This window comes from Ambystoma mexicanum, chromosome 8, assembly GCF_040938575.1.
Source record: "Ambystoma mexicanum isolate Mex_15411 chromosome 8, UKY_AmexF1_1, whole genome shotgun sequence".
In the NCBI taxonomy this organism is placed as follows: domain Eukaryota; kingdom Metazoa; phylum Chordata; class Amphibia; order Caudata; family Ambystomatidae; genus Ambystoma; species Ambystoma mexicanum.
In genome coordinates, this window is record NC_090929.1 from 731,317,382 (window position 1) to 731,331,446 (window position 14,065).

The window sequence follows — 14,065 nt, forward strand, 5'->3', positions numbered from 1 at the left end:
TCCCTGCAACAGAAACAGGATGGATGGATTAAAGTTATCCTACCAGACATAGGAGTCCTGAATGGGCCCACCAGTCTTATATATCTCGCCTGATCGAGCCTGATCGAGCGATGAGCGTGGTATCATGTTGCAAGTGGCTGCATGGCTTAGCTTACTAAATGCAAATGCATAAGAGTAATATTCTTAGCATTTCTAGAGCCTACGGCCACACCACACTGAATGCGCCCGATCTCGTCTGATCTCGGAAGCTAAGCAGTGTCGGGCCTAGTTAGTACCTGGATGGGAGACCGCCTGGGAATACCAGGTGCTGTAGGCTTTTTTGTGCTCCAAGTTCAGGAAGTGAGCCATTTCTCAATTGCCTTTCAAAACTGCAAGGTCTAGCCGACTAGATGCTTAAAAGTACAAAACTCACTAGGCCCAGAGCCTACGGCCACACCACACTGAATGCGCCTGATCTCGTCTGATCTCGGAAGCTAAGCAGTGTCGGGCCTAGTTAGTACCTGGATGGGAGACCGCCTGGGAATACCAGGTGCTGTAGGCTTTTTTGTGCTCCAAGTTCAGGAAGTGAGCCATTTCTCAATTGCCTTTCAAAACTGCAAGGTCTAGCCGACTAGATGCTTAAAAGTACAAAACTCACTAGAACTAGAACCAGAGCCTACGGCCACACCACACTGAATGCGCCCGATCTCGTCTGATCTCGGAAGCTAAGCAGTGTCGGGCCTAGTTAGTACCTGGATGGGAGACCGCCTGGGAATACCAGGTGCTGTAGGCTTTTTTGTGCTCCAAGTTCAGGAAGTGAGCCATTTCTCAATTGCCTTTCAAAACTGCAAGGTCTAGCCGACTAGATGCTTAAAAGTACAAAACTCACTAGGCCCAGAGCCTACGGCCACACCACACTGAATGCGCCCGATCTCGTCTGATCTCGGAAGCTAAGCAGTGTCGGGCCTAGTTAGTACCTGGATGGGAGACCGCCTGGGAATACCAGGTGCTGTAGGCTATTTTGTGCTCCATGATTAGTAATTGCACAACTTCTCAATTACTTTTCAAATTTGGTATGTTTCCAAAATAATTTTATCCCGTTTTATAGCGGAAATGTTGGACAACATTATGAGGGCTGGAGCTACCTATTTACATATAATTAGCATACAGGTAGTGTGTTCATGGGTAATAAATCGACTTTCACATGTAATGCAGTACAGAGAATATTGAGTCCTTCAAGAGGCATGAAAGAAAGCCGTTATTGTGTTGATTGTTCTCTCCACCTCCCTGCAACAGAAACAGGATGGATGGATTAAAGTTATCCTACCAGACATAGGAGTCCTGAATGGGCCCACCAGTCTTATATATCTCGCCTGATCGAGCCTGATCGAGCGATGAGCGTGGTATCATGTTGCAAGTGGCTGCATGGCTTAGCTTACTAAATGCAAATGCATAAGAGTAATATTCTTAGCATTTCTAGAGCCTACGGCCACACCACACTGAATGCGCCCGATCTCGTCTGATCTCGGAAGCTAAGCAGTGTCGGGCCTAGTTAGTACCTGGATGGGAGACCGCCTGGGAATACCAGGTGCTGTAGGCTTTTTTGTGCTCCAAGTTCAGGAAGTGAGCCATTTCTCAATTGCCTTTCAAAACTGCAAGGTCTAGCCGACTAGATGCTTAAAAGTACAAAACTCACTAGGCCCAGAGCCTACGGCCACACCACACTGAATGCGCCCGATCTCGTCTGATCTCGGAAGCTAAGCAGTGTCAGGCCTAGTTAGTACCTGGATGGGAGACCGCCTGGGAATACCAGGTGCTGTAGGCTTTTTTGTGCTCCAAGTTCAGGAAGTGAGCCATTTCTCAATTGCCTTTCAAAACTGCAAGGTCTAGCCGACTAGATGCTTAAAAGTACAAAACTCACTAGGACCAGAGCCTACGGCCACACCACACTGAATGTGCCCGATCTCGTCTGATCTCAGAAGCTAAGCAGTGTCGGGCCTAGTTAGTACCTGGATGGGAGACCGCCTGGGAATACCAGGTGCTGTAGGCTTTTTTGTGCTCCAAGTTCAGGAAGTGAGCCATTTCTCAATTGCCTTTCAGAACTGCAAGGTCTAGCCGACTAGATGCTTAAAAGTACAAAACTCACTAGGCCCAGAGCCTACGGCCACACCACACTGAATGCGTCTGATCTCGGAAGCTAAGCAGTGTCGGGCCTAGTTAGTACCTGGATGGGAGACCGCCTGGGAATACCAGGTGCTGTAGGCTATTTTGTGCTCCATGATTAGTAATTGCACAACTTCTCAATTACTTTTCAAATTTGGTATGTTTCCAAAATAATTTTATCCCGTTTTATAGCGGAAATGTTGGACAACATTATGAGGGCTGGAGCTACCTATTTACATATAATTAGCATACAGGTAGTGTGTTCATGGGTAATAAATCGACTTTCACATGTAATGCAGTACAGAGAATATTGAGTCCTTCAAGAGGCATGAAAGAAAGCCGTTATTGTGTTGATTGTTCTCTCCACCTCCCTGCAACAGAAACAGGATGGATGGATTAAAGTTATCCTACCAGACATAGGAGTCCTGAATGGGCCCACCAGTCTTATATATCTCGCCTGATCGAGCCTGATCGAGCGATGAGCGTGGTATCATGTTGCAAGTGGCTGCATGGCTTAGCTTACTAAATGCAAATGCATAAGAGTAATATTCTTAGCATTTCTAGAGCCTACGGCCACACCACACTGAATGCGCCCGATCTCCTCTGATCTCGGAAGCTAAGCAGTGTCGGGCCTAGTTAGTACCTGGATGGGAGACCGCCTGGGAATACCAGGGGCTGTAGGCTTTTTTGTGCTCCAAGTTCAGGAAGTGAGCCATTTCTCAATTGCCTTTCAAAACTGCAAGGTCTAGCCGACTAGATGCTTAAAAGTACAAAACTCACTAGGACCAGAGCCTACGGCCACACCACACTGAATGCGCCCGATCTCGTCTGATCTCGGAAGCTAAGCAGTGTCGGGCCTAGTTAGTACCTGGATGGGAGACCGCCTGGGAATACCAGGTGCTGTAGGCTTTTTTGTGCTCCAAGTTCAGGAAGTGAGCCATTTCTCAATTGCCTTTCAAAACTGCAAGGTCTAGCCGACTAGATGCTTAAAAGTACAAAACTCACTAGGCCCTGAGCCTACGGCCACACCACACTGAATGCGCCCGATCTCGTCTGATCTCGGAAGCTAAGCAGTGTCGGGCCTAGTTAGTACCTGGATGGGAGACCGCCTGGGAATACCAGGTGCTGTAGGCTATTTTGTGCTCCATGATTAGTAATTGCACAACTTCTCAATTACTTTTCAAATTTGGTATGTTTCCAAAATAATTTTATCCCGTTTTATAGCGGAAATGTTGGACAACATTATGAGGGCTGGAGCTACCTATTTACATATAATTAGCATACAGGTAGTGTGTTCATGGGTAATAAATCGACTTTCACATGTAATGCAGTACAGAGAATATTGAGTCCTTCAAGAGGCATGAAAGAAAGCCGTTATTGTGTTGATTGTTCTCTCCACCTCCCTGCAACAGAAACAGGATGGATGGATTAAAGTTATCCTACCAGACATAGGAGTCCTGAATGGGCCCACCAGTCTTATATATCTCGCCTGATCGAGCGCTGATCGAGCGATGAGCGTGGTATCATGTTGCAAGTGGCTGCATGGCTTAGCTTACTAAATGCAAATGCATAAGAGTAATATTCTTAGCATTACTAGAGCCTACGGCCACACCACACTGAATGCGCCCGATCTCGTCTGATCTCGGAAGCTAAGCAGTGTCGGGCCTAGTTAGTACCTGGATGGGAGACTGCCTGGGAATACCAGGTGCTGTAGGCTTTTTTGTGCTCCAAGTTCAGGAAGTGAGCCATTTCTCAATTGCCTTTCAAAACTGCAAGGTCTAGCCGACTAGATGCTTAAAAGTACAAAACTCACTAGGCCCAGAGCCTACGGCCACACCACACTGAATGCGCCCGATCTCGTCTGATCTCGGAAGCTAAGCAGTGTCGGGCCTAGTTAGTACCTGGATGGGAGACCGCCTGGGAATACCAGGTGCTGTAGGCTATTTTGTGCTCCATGATTAGTAATTGCGCAACTTCTCAATTACTTTTCAAATTTGGTATGTTTCCAAAATAATTTTATCCCGTTTTATAGCGGAAATGTTGGACAACATTATGAGGGCTGGAGCTACCTATTTACATATAATTAGCATACAGGTAGTGTGTTCATGGGTAATAAATCGACTTTCACATGTAATGCAGTACAGAGAATATTGAGTCCTTCAAGAGGCATGAAAGAAAGGCGTTATTGTGTTGATTGTTCTCTCCACCTCCCTGCAACAGAAACAGGATGGATGGATTAAAGTTATCCTACCAGACATAGGAGTCCTGAATGGGCCCACCAGTCTTATATATCTCGCCTGATCGAGCGCTGATCGACCGATGAGCGTGGTATCATGTTGCAAGTGGCTGCATGGCTTAGCTTACTAAATGCAAATGCATAAGAGTAATATTCTTAGCATTACTCGAGCCTACGGCCACACCACACTGAATGCGCCCGATCTCGTCTGATCTCGGAAGCTAAGCAGTGTCGGGCCTAGTTAGTACCTGGATGGGAGACCGCCTGGGAATACCAGGTGCTGTAGGCTTTTTTGTGCTCCAAGTTCAGGAAGTGAGCCATTTCTCAATTGCCTTTCAAAACTGCAAGGTCTAGCCGACTAGATGCTTAAAAGTACAAAACTCACTAGGCCCAGAGCCTACGGCCACACCACACTGAATGCGCCCGATCTCGTCTGATCTCGGAAGCTAAGCAGTGTTGGGCCTAGTTAGTACCTGGATGGGAGACCGCCTGGGAATACCAGGTGCTGTAGGCTTTTTTGTGCTCCAAGTTCAGGAAGTGAGCCATTTCTCAATTGCCTTTCAAAACTGCAAGGTCTAGCCGACTAGATGCTTAAAAGTACAAAACTCACTAGGACCAGAGCCTACGGCCACACCACACTGAATGCGCCCGATCTCGTCTGATCTCGGAAGCTAAGCAGTGTCGGGCCTAGTTAGTACCTGGATGGGAGACCGCCTGGGAATACCAGGTGCTGTAGGCTTTTTTGTGCTCCAAGTTCAGGAAGTGAGCCATTTCTCAATTGCCTTTCAAAACTGCAAGGTCTAGCCGACTAGATGCTTAAAAGTACAAAACTCACTAGGCCCTGAGCCTACGGCCACACCACACTGAATGCGCCCGATCTCGTCTGATCTCGGAAGCTAAGCAGTGTCGGGCCTAGTTAGTACCTGGATGGGAGACCGCCTGGGAATACCAGGTGCTGTAGGCTATTTTGTGCTCCATGATTAGTAATTGCACAACTTCTCAATTACTTTTCAAATTTGGTATGTTTCCAAAATAATTTTATCCCGTTTTATAGCGGAAATGTTGGACAACATTATGAGGGCTGGAGCTACCTATTTACATATAATTAGCATACAGGTAGTGTGTTCATGGGTAATAAATCGACTTTCACATGTAATGCAGTACAGAGAATATTGAGTCCTTCAAGAGGCATGAAAGAAAGCCGTTATTGTGTTGATTGTTCTCTCCACCTCCCTGCAACAGAAACAGGATGGATGGATTAAAGTTATCCTACCAGACATAGGAGTCCTGAATGGGCCCACCAGTCTTATATATCTCGCCTGATCGAGCCTGATCGAGCGATGAGCGTGGTATCATGTTGCAAGTGGCTGCATGGCTTAGCTTACTAAATGCAAATGCATAAGAGTAATATTCTTAGCATTTCTAGAGCCTACGGCCACACCACACTGAATGCGCCCGATCTCGTCTGATCTCGGAAGCTAAGCAGTGTCGGGCCTAGTTAGTACCTGGATGGGAGACCGCCTGGGAATACCAGGTGCTGTAGGCTTTTTTGTGCTCCAAGTTCAGGAAGTGAGCCATTTCTCAATTGCCTTTCAAAACTGCAAGGTCTAGCCGACTAGATGCTTAAAAGTACAAAACTCACTAGGCCCAGAGCCTACGGCCACACCACACTGAATGCGCCCGATCTCGTCTGATCTCGGAAGCTAAGCAGTGTCGGGCCTAGTTAGTACCTGGATGGGAGACCGCCTGGGAATACCAGGTGCTGTAGGCTTTTTTGTGCTCCAAGTTCAGGAAGTGAGCCATTTCTCAATTGCCTTTCAAAACTGCAAGGTCTAGCCGACTAGATGCTTAAAAGTACAAAACTCACTAGGACCAGAGCCTACGGCCACACCACACTGAATGCGCCCGATCTCGTCTGATCTCGGAAGCTAAGCAGTGTCGGGCCTAGTTAGTACCTGGATGGGAGACCGCCTGGGAATACCAGGTGCTGTAGGCTTTTTTGTGCTCCAAGTTCAGGAAGTGAGCCATTTCTCAATTGCCTTTCAAAACTGCAAGGTCTAGCCGACTAGATGCTTAAAAGTACAAAACTCACTAGGCCCAGAGCCTACGGCCACACCACACTGAATGCGCCCGATCTCGTCTGATCTCGGAAACTAAGCAGTGTCGGGCCTAGTTAGTACCTGGATGGGAGACCGCCTGGGAATACCAGGTGCTGTAGGCTATTTTGTGCTCCATGATTAGTAATTGCGCAACTTCTCAATTACTTTTCAAATTTGGTATGTTTCCAAAATAATTTTATCCCGTTTTATAGCGGAAATGTTGGACAACATTATGAGGGCTGGAGCTACCTATTTACATATAATTAGCATACAGGTAGTGTGTTCATGGGTAATAAATCGACTTTCACATGTAATGCAGTACAGAGAATATTGAGTCCTTCAAGAGGCATGAAAGAAAGCCGTTATTGTGTTGATTGTTCTCTCCACCTCCCTGCAACAGAAACAGGATGGATGGATTAAAGTTATCCTACCAGACATAGGAGTCCTGAATGGGCCCACCAGTCTTATATATCTCGCCTGATCAAGCGCTGATCGAGCGATGAGCGTGGTATCATGTTGCAAGTGGCTGCATGGCTTAGCTTACTAAATGCAAATGCATAAGAGTAATATTCTTAGCATTTCTAGAGCCTAAGGCCACACCACACTGAATGCGCCCGATCTCGTCTGATCTCGGAAGCTAAGCAGTGTCGGGCCTAGTTAGTACCTGGATGGGAGACCGCCTGGGAATACCAGGTGCTGTAGGCTTTTTTGTGCTCCAAGTTCAGGAAGTGAGCCATTTCTCAATTGCCTTTCAAAACTGCAAGGTCTAGCCGACTAGATGCTTAAAAGTACAAAACTCACTAGGCCCGGAGCCTACGGCCACACCACACTGAATGCGCCCGATCTCGTCTGATCTCGGAAGCTAAGCAGTGTCGGGCCTAGTTAGTACCTGGATGGGAGACCGCCTGGGAATACCAGGTGCTGTAGGCTTTTTTGTGCTCCAAGTTCAGGAAGTGAGCCATTTCTCAATTGCCTTTCAAAACTGCAAGGTCTAGCCGACTAGATGCTTAAAAGTACAAAACTCACTAGGACCAGAGCCTACGGCCACACCACACTGAATGCGCCCGATCTCGTCTGATCTCGGAAGCTAAGCAGTGTCGGGCCTAGTTAGTACCTGGATGGGAGACTGCCTGGGAATACCAGGTGCTGTAGGCTTTTTTGTGCTCCAAGTTCAGGAAGTGAGCCATTTCTCAATTGCCTTTCAAAACTGCAAGGTCTAGCCGACTAGATGCTTAAAAGTACAAAACTCACTAGGCCCATAGCCTACGGCCACACCACACTGAATGCGCCCGATCTCGTCTGATCTCGGAAGCTAAGCAGTGTCGGGCCTAGTTAGTACCTGGATGGGAGACCGCCTGGGAATACCAGGTGCTGTAGGCTATTTTGTGCTCCATGATTAGTAATTGCGCAACTTCTCAATTACTTTTCAAATTTGGTATGTTTCCAAAATAATTTTATCCCGTTTTATAGCGGAAATGTTGGACAACATTATGAGGGCTGGAGCTACCTATTTACATATAATTAGCATACAGGTAGTGTGTTCATGGGTAATAAATCGACTTTCACATGTAATACAGTACAGAGAATATTGAGTCCTTCAAGAGGCATGAAAGAAAGCCGTTATTGTGTTGATTGTTCTCTCCACCTCCCTGCAACAGAAACAGGATGGATGGATTAAAGTTATCCTACCAGACATAGGAGTCCTGAATGGGCCCACCAGTCTTATATATCTCGCCTGATCGAGCCTGATCGAGCGCTGATCGAGCGATGAGCGTGGTATCATGTTGCAAGTGGCTGCATGGCTTAGCTTACTAAATGCAAATGCATAAGAGTAATATTCTTAGCATTTCTAGAGCCTACGGCCACACCACACTGAATGCGCCCGATCTCGTCTGATCTCGGAAGCTAAGCAGTGTCGGGCCTAGTTAGTACCTGGATGGGAGACCGCCTGGGAATACCAGGTGCTGTAGGCTTTTTTGTGCTCCAAGTTCAGGAAGTGAGCCATTTCTCAATTGCCTTTCAAAACTGCAAGGTCTAGCCGACTAGATGCTTAAAAGTACAAAACTCACTAGGCCCAGAGCCTACGGCCACACCACACTGAATGCGCCTGATCTCGTCTGATCTCGGAAGCTAAGCAGTGTCGGGCCTAGTTAGTACCTGGATGGGAGACCGCCTGGGAATACCAGGTGCTGTAGGCTTTTTTGTGCTCCAAGTTCAGGAAGTGAGCCATTTCTCAATTGCCTTTCAAAACTGCAAGGTCTAGCCGACTAGATGCTTAAAAGTACAAAACTCACTAGAACCAGAGCCTACGGCCACACCACACTGAATGCGCCCGATCTCGTCTGATCTCGGAAGCTAAGCAGTGTCGGGCCTAGTTAGTACCTGGATGGGAGACCGCCTGGGAATACCAGGTGCTGTAGGCTTTTTTGTGCTCCAAGTTCAGGAAGTGAGCCATTTCTCAATTGCCTTTCAAAACTGCAAGGTCTAGCCGACTAGATGCTTAAAAGTACAAAACTCACTAGGCCCAGAGCCTACGGCCACACCACACTGAATGCGCCCGATCTCGTCTGATCTCGGAAGCTAAGCAGTGTCGGGCCTAGTTAGTACCTGGATGGGAGACCGCCTGGGAATACCAGGTGCTGTAGGCTATTTTGTGCTCCATGATTAGTAATTGCACAACTTCTCAATTACTTTTCAAATTTGGTATGTTTCCAAAATAATTTTATCCCGTTTTATAGCGGAAATGTTGGACAACATTATGAGGGCTGGAGCTACCTATTTACATATAATTAGCATACAGGTAGTGTGTTCATGGGTAATAAATCGACTTTCACATGTAATGCAGTACAGAGAATATTGAGTCCTTCAAGAGGCATGAAAGAAAGCCGTTATTGTGTTGATTGTTCTCTCCACCTCCCTGCAACAGAAACAGGATGGATGGATTAAAGTTATCCTACCAGACATAGGAGTCCTGAATGGGCCCACCAGTCTTATATATCTCGCCTGATCGAGCCTGATCGAGCGATGAGCGTGGTATCATGTTGCAAGTGGCTGCATGGCTTAGCTTACTAAATGCAAATGCATAAGAGTAATATTCTTAGCATTTCTAGAGCCTACGGCCACACCACACTGAATGCGCCCGATCTCGTCTGATCTCGGAAGCTAAGCAGTGTCGGGCCTAGTTAGTACCTGGATGGGAGACCGCCTGGGAATACCAGGTGCTGTAGGCTTTTTTGTGCTCCAAGTTCAGGAAGTGAGCCATTTCTCAATTGCCTTTCAAAACTGCAAGGTCTAGCCGACTAGATGCTTAAAAGTACAAAACTCACTAGGCCCAGAGCCTACGGCCACACCACACTGAATGCGCCCGATCTCGTCTGATCTCGGAAGCTAAGCAGTGTCAGGCCTAGTTAGTACCTGGATGGGAGACCGCCTGGGAATACCAGGTGCTGTAGGCTTTTTTGTGCTCCAAGTTCAGGAAGTGAGCCATTTCTCAATTGCCTTTCAAAACTGCAAGGTCTAGCCGACTAGATGCTTAAAAGTACAAAACTCACTAGGACCAGAGCCTACGGCCACACCACACTGAATGTGCCCGATCTCGTCTGATCTCAGAAGCTAAGCAGTGTCGGGCCTAGTTAGTACCTGGATGGGAGACCGCCTGGGAATACCAGGTGCTGTAGGCTTTTTTGTGCTCCAAGTTCAGGAAGTGAGCCATTTCTCAATTGCCTTTCAGAACTGCAAGGTCTAGCCGACTAGATGCTTAAAAGTACAAAACTCACTAGGCCCAGAGCCTACGGCCACACCACACTGAATGCGTCTGATCTCGGAAGCTAAGCAGTGTCGGGCCTAGTTAGTACCTGGATGGGAGACCGCCTGGGAATACCAGGTGCTGTAGGCTATTTTGTGCTCCATGATTAGTAATTGCACAACTTCTCAATTACTTTTCAAATTTGGTATGTTTCCAAAATAATTTTATCCCGTTTTATAGCGGAAATGTTGGACAACATTATGAGGGCTGGAGCTACCTATTTACATATAATTAGCATACAGGTAGTGTGTTCATGGGTAATAAATCGACTTTCACATGTAATGCAGTACAGAGAATATTGAGTCCTTCAAGAGGCATGAAAGAAAGCCGTTATTGTGTTGATTGTTCTCTCCACCTCCCTGCAACAGAAACAGGATGGATGGATTAAAGTTATCCTACCAGACATAGGAGTCCTGAATGGGCCCACCAGTCTTATATATCTCGCCTGATCGAGCCTGATCGAGCGATGAGCGTGGTATCATGTTGCAAGTGGCTGCATGGCTTAGCTTACTAAATGCAAATGCATAAGAGTAATATTCTTAGCATTTCTAGAGCCTACGGCCACACCACACTGAATGCGCCCGATCTCCTCTGATCTCGGAAGCTAAGCAGTGTCGGGCCTAGTTAGTACCTGGATGGGAGACCGCCTGGGAATACCAGGGGCTGTAGGCTTTTTTGTGCTCCAAGTTCAGGAAGTGAGCCATTTCTCAATTGCCTTTCAAAACTGCAAGGTCTAGCCGACTAGATGCTTAAAAGTACAAAACTCACTAGGACCAGAGCCTACGGCCACACCACACTGAATGCGCCCGATCTCGTCTGATCTCGGAAGCTAAGCAGTGTCGGGCCTAGTTAGTACCTGGATGGGAGACCGCCTGGGAATACCAGGTGCTGTAGGCTTTTTTGTGCTCCAAGTTCAGGAAGTGAGCCATTTCTCAATTGCCTTTCAAAACTGCAAGGTCTAGCCGACTAGATGCTTAAAAGTACAAAACTCACTAGGCCCTGAGCCTACGGCCACACCACACTGAATGCGCCCGATCTCGTCTGATCTCGGAAGCTAAGCAGTGTCGGGCCTAGTTAGTACCTGGATGGGAGACCGCCTGGGAATACCAGGTGCTGTAGGCTATTTTGTGCTCCATGATTAGTAATTGCACAACTTCTCAATTACTTTTCAAATTTGGTATGTTTCCAAAATAATTTTATCCCGTTTTATAGCGGAAATGTTGGACAACATTATGAGGGCTGGAGCTACCTATTTACATATAATTAGCATACAGGTAGTGTGTTCATGGGTAATAAATCGACTTTCACATGTAATGCAGTACAGAGAATATTGAGTCCTTCAAGAGGCATGAAAGAAAGCCGTTATTGTGTTGATTGTTCTCTCCACCTCCCTGCAACAGAAACAGGATGGATGGATTAAAGTTATCCTACCAGACATAGGAGTCCTGAATGGGCCCACCAGTCTTATATATCTCGCCTGATCGAGCGCTGATCGAGCGATGAGCGTGGTATCATGTTGCAAGTGGCTGCATGGCTTAGCTTACTAAATGCAAATGCATAAGAGTAATATTCTTAGCATTACTAGAGCCTACGGCCACACCACACTGAATGCGCCCGATCTCGTCTGATCTCGGAAGCTAAGCAGTGTCGGGCCTAGTTAGTACCTGGATGGGAGACTGCCTGGGAATACCAGGTGCTGTAGGCTTTTTTGTGCTCCAAGTTCAGGAAGTGAGCCATTTCTCAATTGCCTTTCAAAACTGCAAGGTCTAGCCGACTAGATGCTTAAAAGTACAAAACTCACTAGGCCCAGAGCCTACGGCCACACCACACTGAATGCGCCCGATCTCGTCTGATCTCGGAAGCTAAGCAGTGTCGGGCCTAGTTAGTACCTGGATGGGAGACCGCCTGGGAATACCAGGTGCTGTAGGCTATTTTGTGCTCCATGATTAGTAATTGCGCAACTTCTCAATTACTTTTCAAATTTGGTATGTTTCCAAAATAATTTTATCCCGTTTTATAGCGGAAATGTTGGACAACATTATGAGGGCTGGAGCTACCTATTTACATATAATTAGCATACAGGTAGTGTGTTCATGGGTAATAAATCGACTTTCACATGTAATGCAGTACAGAGAATATTGAGTCCTTCAAGAGGCATGAAAGAAAGGCGTTATTGTGTTGATTGTTCTCTCCACCTCCCTGCAACAGAAACAGGATGGATGGATTAAAGTTATCCTACCAGACATAGGAGTCCTGAATGGGCCCACCAGTCTTATATATCTCGCCTGATCGAGCGCTGATCGACCGATGAGCGTGGTATCATGTTGCAAGTGGCTGCATGGCTTAGCTTACTAAATGCAAATGCATAAGAGTAATATTCTTAGCATTACTCGAGCCTACGGCCACACCACACTGAATGCGCCCGATCTCGTCTGATCTCGGAAGCTAAGCAGTGTCGGGCCTAGTTAGTACCTGGATGGGAGACCGCCTGGGAATACCAGGTGCTGTAGGCTTTTTTGTGCTCCAAGTTCAGGAAGTGAGCCATTTCTCAATTGCCTTTCAAAACTGCAAGGTCTAGCCGACTAGATGCTTAAAAGTACAAAACTCACTAGGCCCAGAGCCTACGGCCACACCACACTGAATGCGCCCGATCTCGTCTGATCTCGGAAGCTAAGCAGTGTTGGGCCTAGTTAGTACCTGGATGGGAGACCGCCTGGGAATACCAGGTGCTGTAGGCTTTTTTGTGCTCCAAGTTCAGGAAGTGAGCCATTTCTCAATTGCCTTTCAAAACTGCAAGGTCTAGCCGACTAGATGCTTAAAAGTACAAAACTCACTAGGACCAGAGCCTACGGCCACACCACACTGAATGCGCCCGATCTCGTCTGATCTCGGAAGCTAAGCAGTGTCGGGCCTAGTTAGTACCTGGATGGGAGACCGCCTGGGAATACCAGGTGCTGTAGGCTTTTTTGTGCTCCAAGTTCAGGAAGTGAGCCATTTCTCAATTGCCTTTCAAAACTGCAAGGTCTAGCCGACTAGATGCTTAAAAGTACAAAACTCACTAGGCCCTGAGCCTACGGCCACACCACACTGAATGCGCCCGATCTCGTCTGATCTCGGAAGCTAAGCAGTGTCGGGCCTAGTTAGTACCTGGATGGGAGACCGCCTGGGAATACCAGGTGCTGTAGGCTATTTTGTGCTCCATGATTAGTAATTGCACAACTTCTCAATTACTTTTCAAATTTGGTATGTTTCCAAAATAATTTTATCCCGTTTTATAGCGGAAATGTTGGACAACATTATGAGGGCTGGAGCTACCTATTTACATATAATTAGCATACAGGTAGTGTGTTCATGGGTAATAAATCGACTTTCACATGTAATGCAGTACAGAGAATATTGAGTCCTTCAAGAGGCATGAAAGAAAGCCGTTATTGTGTTGATTGTTCTCTCCACCTCCCTGCAACAGAAACAGGATGGATGGATTAAAGTTATCCTACCAGACATAGGAGTCCTGAATGGGCCCACCAGTCTTATATATCTCGCCTGATCGAGCCTGATCGAGCGATGAGCGTGGTATCATGTTGCAAGTGGCTGCATGGCTTAGCTTACTAAATGCAAATGCATAAGAGTAATATTCTTAGCATTTCTAGAGCCTACGGCCACACCACACTGAATGCGCCCGATCTCGTCTGATCTCGGAAGCTAAGCAGTGTCGGGCCTAGTTAGTACCTGGATGGGAGACCGCCTGGGAATACCAGGTGCTGTAGGCTTTTTTGTGCTCCA

The 14,065-nt window shown here is 47.0% G+C and overlaps 41 non-coding genes and 2 pseudogenes across 41 annotated transcripts; all 43 read left to right on the plus strand.

The window, feature by feature from the left end:
* Positions 1–197: 197 nt before the first annotated feature.
* Positions 198–316, plus strand: LOC138475883 (5S ribosomal RNA). Its single transcript, XR_011269986.1, has one exon. It is a non-coding gene; the product is annotated as a 5S ribosomal RNA (ribosomal RNA).
* A 106-nt stretch (positions 317–422) lies between these two features.
* On the plus strand, positions 423–541 carry LOC138478058 (5S ribosomal RNA). Its single transcript, XR_011271960.1, has one exon. It is a non-coding gene; the product is annotated as a 5S ribosomal RNA (ribosomal RNA).
* Positions 542–653: 112 nt separating this feature from the next.
* LOC138475884 (5S ribosomal RNA) lies at positions 654–772 on the plus strand. The gene has a single exon (XR_011269987.1). It is a non-coding gene; the product is annotated as a 5S ribosomal RNA (ribosomal RNA).
* A 106-nt stretch (positions 773–878) lies between these two features.
* On the plus strand, positions 879–997 carry LOC138475885 (5S ribosomal RNA). Its single transcript, XR_011269988.1, has one exon. It is a non-coding gene; the product is annotated as a 5S ribosomal RNA (ribosomal RNA).
* Positions 998–1,460: 463 nt separating this feature from the next.
* Positions 1,461–1,579, plus strand: LOC138475886 (5S ribosomal RNA). Its single transcript, XR_011269989.1, has one exon. It is a non-coding gene; the product is annotated as a 5S ribosomal RNA (ribosomal RNA).
* A 106-nt stretch (positions 1,580–1,685) lies between these two features.
* LOC138478897 (5S ribosomal RNA) lies at positions 1,686–1,804 on the plus strand. Its single transcript, XR_011272721.1, has one exon. It is a non-coding gene; the product is annotated as a 5S ribosomal RNA (ribosomal RNA).
* Positions 1,805–1,910: 106 nt separating this feature from the next.
* Positions 1,911–2,029, plus strand: LOC138479815 (5S ribosomal RNA). The gene has a single exon (XR_011273555.1). It is a non-coding gene; the product is annotated as a 5S ribosomal RNA (ribosomal RNA).
* A 106-nt stretch (positions 2,030–2,135) lies between these two features.
* Positions 2,136–2,244, plus strand: LOC138474523 (5S ribosomal RNA; annotated as a pseudogene).
* A 463-nt stretch (positions 2,245–2,707) lies between these two features.
* Positions 2,708–2,826, plus strand: LOC138479377 (5S ribosomal RNA). The gene has a single exon (XR_011273157.1). It is a non-coding gene; the product is annotated as a 5S ribosomal RNA (ribosomal RNA).
* A 106-nt stretch (positions 2,827–2,932) lies between these two features.
* LOC138475887 (5S ribosomal RNA) lies at positions 2,933–3,051 on the plus strand. Its single transcript, XR_011269990.1, has one exon. It is a non-coding gene; the product is annotated as a 5S ribosomal RNA (ribosomal RNA).
* A 106-nt stretch (positions 3,052–3,157) lies between these two features.
* On the plus strand, positions 3,158–3,276 carry LOC138475889 (5S ribosomal RNA). Its single transcript, XR_011269992.1, has one exon. It is a non-coding gene; the product is annotated as a 5S ribosomal RNA (ribosomal RNA).
* A 464-nt stretch (positions 3,277–3,740) lies between these two features.
* On the plus strand, positions 3,741–3,859 carry LOC138478383 (5S ribosomal RNA). Its single transcript, XR_011272256.1, has one exon. It is a non-coding gene; the product is annotated as a 5S ribosomal RNA (ribosomal RNA).
* Positions 3,860–3,965: 106 nt separating this feature from the next.
* On the plus strand, positions 3,966–4,084 carry LOC138475890 (5S ribosomal RNA). The gene has a single exon (XR_011269993.1). It is a non-coding gene; the product is annotated as a 5S ribosomal RNA (ribosomal RNA).
* A 464-nt stretch (positions 4,085–4,548) lies between these two features.
* On the plus strand, positions 4,549–4,667 carry LOC138475891 (5S ribosomal RNA). Its single transcript, XR_011269994.1, has one exon. It is a non-coding gene; the product is annotated as a 5S ribosomal RNA (ribosomal RNA).
* A 106-nt stretch (positions 4,668–4,773) lies between these two features.
* Positions 4,774–4,892, plus strand: LOC138475900 (5S ribosomal RNA). Its single transcript, XR_011270002.1, has one exon. It is a non-coding gene; the product is annotated as a 5S ribosomal RNA (ribosomal RNA).
* A 106-nt stretch (positions 4,893–4,998) lies between these two features.
* LOC138475892 (5S ribosomal RNA) lies at positions 4,999–5,117 on the plus strand. The gene has a single exon (XR_011269995.1). It is a non-coding gene; the product is annotated as a 5S ribosomal RNA (ribosomal RNA).
* A 106-nt stretch (positions 5,118–5,223) lies between these two features.
* On the plus strand, positions 5,224–5,342 carry LOC138475894 (5S ribosomal RNA). Its single transcript, XR_011269996.1, has one exon. It is a non-coding gene; the product is annotated as a 5S ribosomal RNA (ribosomal RNA).
* A 463-nt stretch (positions 5,343–5,805) lies between these two features.
* Positions 5,806–5,924, plus strand: LOC138475895 (5S ribosomal RNA). Its single transcript, XR_011269997.1, has one exon. It is a non-coding gene; the product is annotated as a 5S ribosomal RNA (ribosomal RNA).
* Positions 5,925–6,030: 106 nt separating this feature from the next.
* LOC138475896 (5S ribosomal RNA) lies at positions 6,031–6,149 on the plus strand. Its single transcript, XR_011269998.1, has one exon. It is a non-coding gene; the product is annotated as a 5S ribosomal RNA (ribosomal RNA).
* A 106-nt stretch (positions 6,150–6,255) lies between these two features.
* On the plus strand, positions 6,256–6,374 carry LOC138475897 (5S ribosomal RNA). The gene has a single exon (XR_011269999.1). It is a non-coding gene; the product is annotated as a 5S ribosomal RNA (ribosomal RNA).
* Positions 6,375–6,480: 106 nt separating this feature from the next.
* On the plus strand, positions 6,481–6,599 carry LOC138479053 (5S ribosomal RNA). Its single transcript, XR_011272863.1, has one exon. It is a non-coding gene; the product is annotated as a 5S ribosomal RNA (ribosomal RNA).
* A 464-nt stretch (positions 6,600–7,063) lies between these two features.
* On the plus strand, positions 7,064–7,182 carry LOC138479527 (5S ribosomal RNA). The gene has a single exon (XR_011273294.1). It is a non-coding gene; the product is annotated as a 5S ribosomal RNA (ribosomal RNA).
* Positions 7,183–7,288: 106 nt separating this feature from the next.
* LOC138475898 (5S ribosomal RNA) lies at positions 7,289–7,407 on the plus strand. Its single transcript, XR_011270000.1, has one exon. It is a non-coding gene; the product is annotated as a 5S ribosomal RNA (ribosomal RNA).
* A 106-nt stretch (positions 7,408–7,513) lies between these two features.
* On the plus strand, positions 7,514–7,632 carry LOC138478385 (5S ribosomal RNA). The gene has a single exon (XR_011272257.1). It is a non-coding gene; the product is annotated as a 5S ribosomal RNA (ribosomal RNA).
* A 106-nt stretch (positions 7,633–7,738) lies between these two features.
* Positions 7,739–7,857, plus strand: LOC138475899 (5S ribosomal RNA). Its single transcript, XR_011270001.1, has one exon. It is a non-coding gene; the product is annotated as a 5S ribosomal RNA (ribosomal RNA).
* Positions 7,858–8,331: 474 nt separating this feature from the next.
* LOC138475901 (5S ribosomal RNA) lies at positions 8,332–8,450 on the plus strand. The gene has a single exon (XR_011270003.1). It is a non-coding gene; the product is annotated as a 5S ribosomal RNA (ribosomal RNA).
* A 106-nt stretch (positions 8,451–8,556) lies between these two features.
* On the plus strand, positions 8,557–8,675 carry LOC138478059 (5S ribosomal RNA). The gene has a single exon (XR_011271961.1). It is a non-coding gene; the product is annotated as a 5S ribosomal RNA (ribosomal RNA).
* Positions 8,676–8,781: 106 nt separating this feature from the next.
* Positions 8,782–8,900, plus strand: LOC138475902 (5S ribosomal RNA). Its single transcript, XR_011270004.1, has one exon. It is a non-coding gene; the product is annotated as a 5S ribosomal RNA (ribosomal RNA).
* A 106-nt stretch (positions 8,901–9,006) lies between these two features.
* On the plus strand, positions 9,007–9,125 carry LOC138475903 (5S ribosomal RNA). Its single transcript, XR_011270005.1, has one exon. It is a non-coding gene; the product is annotated as a 5S ribosomal RNA (ribosomal RNA).
* A 463-nt stretch (positions 9,126–9,588) lies between these two features.
* LOC138475905 (5S ribosomal RNA) lies at positions 9,589–9,707 on the plus strand. Its single transcript, XR_011270006.1, has one exon. It is a non-coding gene; the product is annotated as a 5S ribosomal RNA (ribosomal RNA).
* Positions 9,708–9,813: 106 nt separating this feature from the next.
* Positions 9,814–9,932, plus strand: LOC138478898 (5S ribosomal RNA). The gene has a single exon (XR_011272722.1). It is a non-coding gene; the product is annotated as a 5S ribosomal RNA (ribosomal RNA).
* Positions 9,933–10,038: 106 nt separating this feature from the next.
* On the plus strand, positions 10,039–10,157 carry LOC138479816 (5S ribosomal RNA). The gene has a single exon (XR_011273556.1). It is a non-coding gene; the product is annotated as a 5S ribosomal RNA (ribosomal RNA).
* A 106-nt stretch (positions 10,158–10,263) lies between these two features.
* Positions 10,264–10,372, plus strand: LOC138474525 (5S ribosomal RNA; annotated as a pseudogene).
* Positions 10,373–10,835: 463 nt separating this feature from the next.
* On the plus strand, positions 10,836–10,954 carry LOC138479379 (5S ribosomal RNA). The gene has a single exon (XR_011273159.1). It is a non-coding gene; the product is annotated as a 5S ribosomal RNA (ribosomal RNA).
* Positions 10,955–11,060: 106 nt separating this feature from the next.
* On the plus strand, positions 11,061–11,179 carry LOC138475906 (5S ribosomal RNA). The gene has a single exon (XR_011270007.1). It is a non-coding gene; the product is annotated as a 5S ribosomal RNA (ribosomal RNA).
* Positions 11,180–11,285: 106 nt separating this feature from the next.
* On the plus strand, positions 11,286–11,404 carry LOC138475907 (5S ribosomal RNA). Its single transcript, XR_011270008.1, has one exon. It is a non-coding gene; the product is annotated as a 5S ribosomal RNA (ribosomal RNA).
* Positions 11,405–11,868: 464 nt separating this feature from the next.
* On the plus strand, positions 11,869–11,987 carry LOC138478387 (5S ribosomal RNA). The gene has a single exon (XR_011272259.1). It is a non-coding gene; the product is annotated as a 5S ribosomal RNA (ribosomal RNA).
* A 106-nt stretch (positions 11,988–12,093) lies between these two features.
* On the plus strand, positions 12,094–12,212 carry LOC138475908 (5S ribosomal RNA). The gene has a single exon (XR_011270009.1). It is a non-coding gene; the product is annotated as a 5S ribosomal RNA (ribosomal RNA).
* Positions 12,213–12,676: 464 nt separating this feature from the next.
* Positions 12,677–12,795, plus strand: LOC138475909 (5S ribosomal RNA). The gene has a single exon (XR_011270010.1). It is a non-coding gene; the product is annotated as a 5S ribosomal RNA (ribosomal RNA).
* A 106-nt stretch (positions 12,796–12,901) lies between these two features.
* On the plus strand, positions 12,902–13,020 carry LOC138475912 (5S ribosomal RNA). Its single transcript, XR_011270013.1, has one exon. It is a non-coding gene; the product is annotated as a 5S ribosomal RNA (ribosomal RNA).
* Positions 13,021–13,126: 106 nt separating this feature from the next.
* LOC138475910 (5S ribosomal RNA) lies at positions 13,127–13,245 on the plus strand. Its single transcript, XR_011270011.1, has one exon. It is a non-coding gene; the product is annotated as a 5S ribosomal RNA (ribosomal RNA).
* A 106-nt stretch (positions 13,246–13,351) lies between these two features.
* On the plus strand, positions 13,352–13,470 carry LOC138475911 (5S ribosomal RNA). The gene has a single exon (XR_011270012.1). It is a non-coding gene; the product is annotated as a 5S ribosomal RNA (ribosomal RNA).
* Positions 13,471–13,933: 463 nt separating this feature from the next.
* Positions 13,934–14,052, plus strand: LOC138475913 (5S ribosomal RNA). Its single transcript, XR_011270014.1, has one exon. It is a non-coding gene; the product is annotated as a 5S ribosomal RNA (ribosomal RNA).
* The last annotated feature ends 13 nt before the right edge of the window (positions 14,053–14,065 follow it).